The sequence below is a fragment of the Marmota marmota genome, unplaced genomic scaffold (genome assembly GCF_001458135.2).
Source record: "Marmota marmota marmota unplaced genomic scaffold, marMar, whole genome shotgun sequence".
Taxonomy (NCBI): Eukaryota; Metazoa; Chordata; class Mammalia; order Rodentia; family Sciuridae; genus Marmota; species Marmota marmota.
The window spans coordinates 3381077-3388188 of NW_026000108.1; the positions used below are offsets into that span (position 1 = coordinate 3381077).

Here is a 7112-nt window from a genome sequence, read left to right on the forward strand (position 1 = left end):
GGGGGGAACCTGCCCAGAGACTGCCTCCCAGGCTCCCGCCTGTACCCCCCAGGGACGGTGCTGTGAGCCTCGGCACCAGAAGAGCAGGTGCCTGCGGCAGGGTCCACACAGGAAGGACTGGACAGCCCCTGTTGGCACAGGGGGTCTGTTTGTAATGTCTGTGGTTATCACTGAAACCAGCAAAAATGTGCCCCGGCCCCGGAATTTCAGGAACTCCTCTGCAAAAACAAGGCTGCAGGAGTAAACAGGCTTCCCGGATGACCGATGGCCCCCGGGACCCGGATGAGTGGCTGGGCGCGGGCCCCAGGCTGACAGGAAGCAGACAGCACGTCCCAGGCCTGCGGCGAAGGGTGCCCTCCGCAGTCTGGCCGAACCTGGAGCAGCCACTGTAGTGACACCCCCTTTCTCCACAGAAGTCTTAACTGGGCTGATTTTAGGACTGTCAGCAAAAGAGTCCAATGTAGATAAGCTTCCTATTGTCCTGTCCCCTGTTTACTTGGCCACTAGCAGGGAAGAAATCAGCACTCCAGGTGCTGGACACCCCCTCACTAGTTTTTCACAAATGTATCCAGTATAATAGTTTGTAGAAATGTGCAAACAGGCCTCTGGCCTTGAGCTGGGGCTTCACAGAGATGTCTACATTCCTAAGATAAGAGAAGATATAACTGGGCTCCATGGTAACAGCTGGCAGGGGACAGGAGAAAGGGGAGAAGAAGCTCCCCCCTCCTCAGGTGCTGTCCTTGAAGGGTTAACAGTGAAAGAAAAAGCTGCTTTTACGTGAACTTCTGCAGACTGGGAACTTCTGAGCCCCTCCCCTTACACGCGGGGTATAAAGTTCTGAAACTACCTGAACTCTGGGTTCAGGGGATTAACTGAGTCCAGCAAAACCTGGCTGCAGTCAAATAAAACTGTTTCCTGCTATCTTTGGTGTTCTGCCTCGTCTGTCCCTACAACACCACAGGACAGTGGCCTGCCAGCTGTCAGGGCAGGTGTGTCCCCAGCCTAGGAGATGGAGGACTCTACAGCCCAGCTGTTCCTGCATGACAGGGACCCCTGGGAACAGTGCTCTTCCCTGGGGTGACAGGGCTGTTCCGTGGGCAGGGCATGTAGAAGAGGGACATGGCCTCCTCACACCCCAATAAAGAGGCTTGGCCACAGAGGAGGAGGAGGAGCAGAAGGGCCTCCTTCCCTGCCGAGGGAGCAGGCCAGGCTATGCACTGGACAGCCCTGCGGGCCGGGTCCCCGAGGCCCAGCTCACAGCTCGAAGAGCACCCCATGGGCCACCCGACCTGGGGGTTGTGGGGTGCACAGAAGAGGCGGGAGTAGGAGGCTCCAAACGGGGCCACGTTGGGGGCTTCATGGCTGCCATTCTCCCAAGAACACGAGAAAGAAGGCCCCAGATCACAGACAAGATCCTGACACCCCAATCCCAAGGACCCTCACTCCCCAGGCCCCAACATTCCTGACTCAGGAGTGAGAGCTTGGCCGGAATTCCTGACATTCCCTGGAGCGCAGTCATCCTGGTTGATCGTGACCTTGGCTTGTGCAAACATTAACCTGCCAGCACTCCCCACCCAGACCCCTCCCTGGGGAGCGAAGTCCTCCTGGCCGGCCCCTCTCCCTGGAGACAGGCTCCCAGCCAGTGCACTACCTGCCAGCTGGGCCCGAGGGCTCAGGCGGGTTCCCACAGCCCTGCCTCCTCACCCCACCTCCAGCTGTGGCCAACACAGGCTGGGCTGCAGGTCACCCTGGTGACCTGGGTCTGTGTTGGCACTGCCCGTCCTACCCCCTCAGCTGCTTCCACCCAGCAAAACCTCAGTGCTGTCTGCTCCGGCCAGTGCCATGACCCCTGCCAGCAGATGCCACCCACCCACCCTACGTGCCCCTGAGTTACCTTGCCCCGGTCCCCCAGCACCGTCCATGCTGCCTCAGCCTGTCCCTCCCTATCCTGACTGCATCTGCCTGTCAAGGGTCTGCCCTGCCGACTGCAGCCCCTGCTGGACACCTCCTCCCTCACCTTGTCACAGAGTCACCTTCTAGGGTTCTTGCTCCTTGGGACTTCTAGAAGCATCTACCTACCCTGCTGGCTTTGCCAGGGCTCTGGCTCAGACCAAGGGCTGGAGGCCGTACCACCTGGGCTTCCTCTCCATCTGCCTCCAGCCCAGAAAGACATCTCAGTGGACTTGGGCAAGGTCCACAGCCCCAGGAGGCAGCCAGCTCGGGACCCTTCTCCCCACCAGGTCCATCCAGCCGCCCCCACAACCTCACCCGCTGTCCCATGGTGTCCCCTGTACCTGCCTTGCTTCTCCAGGCCTCCCCTGATGCAAGACCAGCCAGTGCCCGGCACCCCAAGCCCACCATCCGGGACCTCCATTGGGGCCACACCTGCCTCCTCCGAGGTCCTCCAGGGAGGTGCTGGCCTGTCAGACACGGCATGGCACTCTGCAGGTGTTCACTGAATGACCAATAAGCAGAGGTGCCAGCAAGGGGGCCTGGCCGTGTCGGTGCACACAGGCCACCAAGTAGTGAGAGCAGAGGGCCCATGTGCTCTGGACAGGACGGCGGCCCCAGCAGGGGTGGGTCAGGCCCCACTAACGCACTCCTCTGCAGGCCAGCGGTGCAGGCAGGCCCCTCCTCCCCATACGTCCCTCCTGCTCCTCGGCAGCTGCTGGGGGGAGTCACTCAAGTGTGGAGGCTCACAAGGCATGGGAGCCTCCGTGAGGCCCAGGATGAGGCGAGTGGACAGTCCCTGGCAGCATCTGGCCTCCAACCCCTGCTGTGCCCACTGGGAGTCTGGAGAGAGGGACTGGGTGGCGTCCTCCGAGCCGCAACCCCTGGGCGGGCAACACCCACACCTGCACCCTTCACAGCCCTGGCGCCCAGCTGTGACGCTTCCCAGGTGACATCACAGGGGCGTGGCCAGAGGGCGCTGCTTTGATGCCAGGCCAGGAATGAGCCCCCAGGCTGCTCTTGCCTGCACCCCCAGGACTCAGAGGACAGGGTGGCAGTGGCACACCTCCACTGGCTGGCGCGGTACCCAGGTGTGGCTTGGAGATGGAGAGTGTCCCGGAGCAGCCACCAGGCCGGAATCCCCAGGAGGGCTGCTCCTCTGCTCTGCCTTGGCCGTCTGCCCGGGCCCTGCACTGCCCCACGTGGAGACAGGGGACTCCACCAGGGAAGGCACCTACTGTCGTTGGCCTTCCACAGGGACAGGACCGGCAGTGGCCTCCTGCAGCCCTACTCTGGGCCAGGCCCAGCACTGAGCACCCAGGGCATCGCTGAACCAGACACCCTGCCCTCCTGAGGTCTCAGCCAAGGGACAGACAGGCAAGGAGACGGACGGAGACAGACAGCTCAGCCAGGGTGGCCAACAGGGCAGGCAGAGGGACTGCGCAGCAAGCACCACCCATCTGCTGGGGACAGCCAGGGGCCTGCCTGGAGGAGGTGCTGTGAGCCAGCCTCGGAGCACGAGAGGTTCACCAGACGCAGTCCCTGGGAGGAAACTCCCCAGCAGGGGCCTAGGGCAGGCAGCGCAGGAAGTAAGGAAGCACAGTGGACAGACGGACGACGGGGAGGGAGGGAGGGAGGGAGGGAGGGAGGGAGGGTTGGCCAAATGATTGATGGATGGATCAATTTTCCCTAAAATGATGAGCCTGTGTCTTTCTAAGGATGTAAGAGCTCATGAAAGAACTCCCAACACCCAGTGTGGTGGCACACACCTGTAGTCCCAGCTACTCAGGAGGCTGGGGCAGGAGACTGCAAATTCGAGGCCAGGCTGGGCCAGTTTGTGAGACAATGTAACATTTTTTAAAAGGGCCGGGATGTGGCTCAGTGGGAGAGCAGTCCCTAGCATGCTCTCGGCCTTGGGTTCCATTCCCAGTACTGCAAAATAAATAAGAGAAAACAATAAAAGAGCTGGGGGTGTAGCTCTCGCATGTGTGAGGCCCTGGGTGCCGTCCCCAGCACCTCCGACACAAACACTGGGGCTCCCAGTGGCCTGCGCTGGGACAATTGGAACAACAATATAAGGTAGTGTCCACCCCAGCCCTGTGGCGGCATAGGTGGCCTGGGTCCATACTGATGTGAGGCAGTGGCTGGCTAACCAGGTGCAGGGCCACCTCCCTGTGGACCAAGGGGCCACCTCCCTGTGGTGTGGGAGCAGAGCCAGCTCTGCCGTCCTGGCCAGCACGCCTGCCAGGGCTGGTGCGTCACAGGGAGAGTCCTGCACTAGTGTGTGGCCTTGGTGCCATGTGGCAGGGATGACACCTCACCCTGGCTTCCTCCCCAAACCCAGTTGTGTGGGGACAGGTGTGGCAGGGTGGCACGGTGACAAGTGAGGACATGAACTCTGCTCGGCAGTCAGGAAAGGCTCTTCCTGGAGGTGTGACACCTGAGCAGGGCCTGGGTGCACTGCAGGTGTCGGAGGGGCAGGGAGGTCTGTGTCCTGGGAGGGACGCGGGCTGGACGGGGTGGTGGGGAGGAGGGTGGACAAAGCCCTGTGAATAGGGTCTGAGCCTCCAGCCAGGCCTCCCCACCACCGAGATGGAGGACAGGGCCGATGGGAGGGACCCAGCGAGAGGACAGGCGTCCACGTGTGGCCAACAGAGCCCAGACGAGCACGCAGACTGTCCATTCCTCCTACTGTCTTGAAAGATGAGAAATGAGGCTCCGTCCCTCCCTTAGAAGGAGCATGACCTGACCCCAAGACACCCTTTGTCACCTCCCAATTGGGCTCTTGCCCCGTGTCTCCTCCTCTCGGCGGTGAGGGAGGGATGGCTGGCGGCGCAGACCCTCCTCACCCCGTGTCCCTCGGCACACCCTGGCCAGCTGCAGAGAACACACGGTGTCAACGGCGGGCAGGTGACCAGCACCTGGAAAACCACAACTGTGTTCACCCTTTGACCAGCGGCCTGCCCCTGCCCGCTCTGCAGATTGCTGCCTCGTCTGAAAGGGCAGGTGTGGGAGGTTGCAAGTCTCTGTTGACAATGACAACACCTGGAAGTCACTGAGGTGTCAGGTCTTCTCACCAGCCCCGTCCCGCCCAGCAGGCCGCGGTGGTAGAGAGGGTGGACTTGTGGGCCGGCAAGGAAAGACCTCGGGACAGCTGAGCGGAAAGAAAGGAGCCGCAGATGACCACAGCCCCCTCCCACCCCTGGCAGGTCTTCAGTGTAAAAGAGCCCGGAGGGTTGCCCACATCCCAGCCCGGACGTGCCTGTGAAATGCAGATCGATGGGGTGTGGGACTTTCTGGATCATATGGGGGCAGGCACAGGGCACCAAGGACCCCGAACGCTGTGGCACATGTGAACCTTGACCCACCAAAGTTCAGAAGAACACTTGGAAGGGCTGGAGTCCCGGGAGGTACAGGTGGACAAGACCACTCCTCACCTGCCTTTTGGATGTGTGGACAGTCCATAGGAGGAGGAGGGGGACAGGGAGGGAGGACCCCGGGACAGAAAAGGACACTAGGTGGAAGCACAGGGTCCTGGGCCTTCTGAACCAAACACATTCCACCAAATGAAACCTACAAAAGAGGCCCAGCCCCCGGACACCGTGGCACACACTGTGATCCCAATAGCTCGGGAGGCCGAGGCAGGAGGATCGCAAGTTCAAAGCCAGCTTCAGCAACTTAGTGAGACCCTAAGCAACTCAGCCCAACCCTGTCTCAAAATAAAATAAATAGGGCTGTGGCTCGGTGGTAGGGCACCCCTGGGTTCCATCCTGATACTGCAGAATAATAATAATAATAAAGACCCAGCAACGCAGAGCAAGCTGGACAAGATTGGAGGGCAAATCATTAAGGCCCAAGGATACGGCGCTGTGGACGGCGCTGGGGACGGGGCCAGGCTGGAGCTCACTGCCTACGCTGACACCCCAGGCCACCTGCGTGCCCAGCCTTGGAACGACCCAGGAGCCCCCGCCACACCTCCTTCTGCGGTGAGCCTGACCGTCTCCTCACTGCCCTGCAGGACGAGGAGATGGAAAGAGGCCTTTGGAACAGCACCCAGCTCCAGCTGCTGCAGACAGCCTAGGCCACCCCTGCCCTGGGACGGAGGGTACGTTCCCTCAGGGTACACCAATCTGCCCCTGGGCCCAAGCAGTCCACACCCAGGTCCACACAAAGATCCTCCCCGCTCAGGCCCGGCCCTGGGCCCCAGGCTCACTGTGCACCAGGAGAAACAGGCTCAGAGAAGGCCACCGCTTCTCCTCTGGCCACCAGGCTGCTCTACTCACCCTCAGGGCCTCCTGGCAGAGTCCATAGACTCCTGTGAGGGCCAGCCTGAGAGATCCTCCTGCCCAAAGACGGGCCGACTGGCCTCCACCCTGCCGGGTCAGGCCCCTCTGCTGAGGCCTGCTGCAGACCCTCCCTCCTGCAAACCCACTCTAGGGCCCACCCAAGGAAGGAGGGGCTGTCCCCTGCCACACCAGGGACTTTGGCCTGAGGGCAGGGGAGGGCTGTGCTGGGGGCTGGGGGAGCTCTGGATTCCCTAAGACCCTGGATGCTGGCATCCAGGGAGGCAGGCAGCCCTGGAGGTGGGCACAGCCTTGACCCCCACCCAGGGCTCCTGATCCTCTCTAGGGCCACCACACTGCAGGGTCCCCTGCTGTGGACATTGTTCTGAGCACGCAAGATGCTCCCACCTTACAGACAAGAAGACCGAGGCTCGGAAGCAAGCCATGGGCCCAAGGCACTCAGCCAGGAAAGGGAGCCCCCAGCTGTGGCCAGAGGCCCCGGAGGCCCCCAGATCCTCCCCTTTCCACGGCCCGGGTCCTCAGGTCCCAGGAGGTCGCAGCCCCACCTCGCACCTACCACCCCACAGCACACAGTCCCATCACTTCTCAGACACGGGACACGGGCTGCCCTTCTACGGCCCTCCCTCGTCCTGGCCAGGTGGTTCCAGGCGCACCCCCTCCCCATGCACACCCTCCCCAGCCTCACCTGTCCCCACAGGTGACCCTGAGTGTCAGGCCCTCCGGACGCCCAGCACAGAGGTCTCAGCCCAGAGGTGGAGAACTTACCTGCCGCAGGACCGTGCCACCCAGGCGGGGAGCACCGAGGGGGCAGGCTCCAGGTCCTCACCTGCTGCCGTCTCAGCCCTCAGTCGTGCGGAG

General features: G+C 62.0%; 1 protein-coding gene across 2 annotated transcripts in view; it reads right to left on the minus strand.

Moving 5' to 3' along the window:
• The window catches only part of Sh3tc1 (SH3 domain and tetratricopeptide repeats 1), a 44884-nt gene extending 37787 nt beyond the window's left edge, over window positions 1–7097 (minus strand). Inside the window, exon 1 of one of the 2 annotated variants that reach the window (XM_048784099.1) lies at window positions 7020–7097. The gene's annotated coding sequence lies outside the window, so the exon portion shown is untranslated. Of the gene's footprint in view, window positions 1–6971 lie in introns of both variants that reach the window. The other variant, XM_048784105.1, reaches the window with a different exon arrangement.
• Between the last annotated feature and the right edge of the window lie 15 nt (window positions 7098–7112).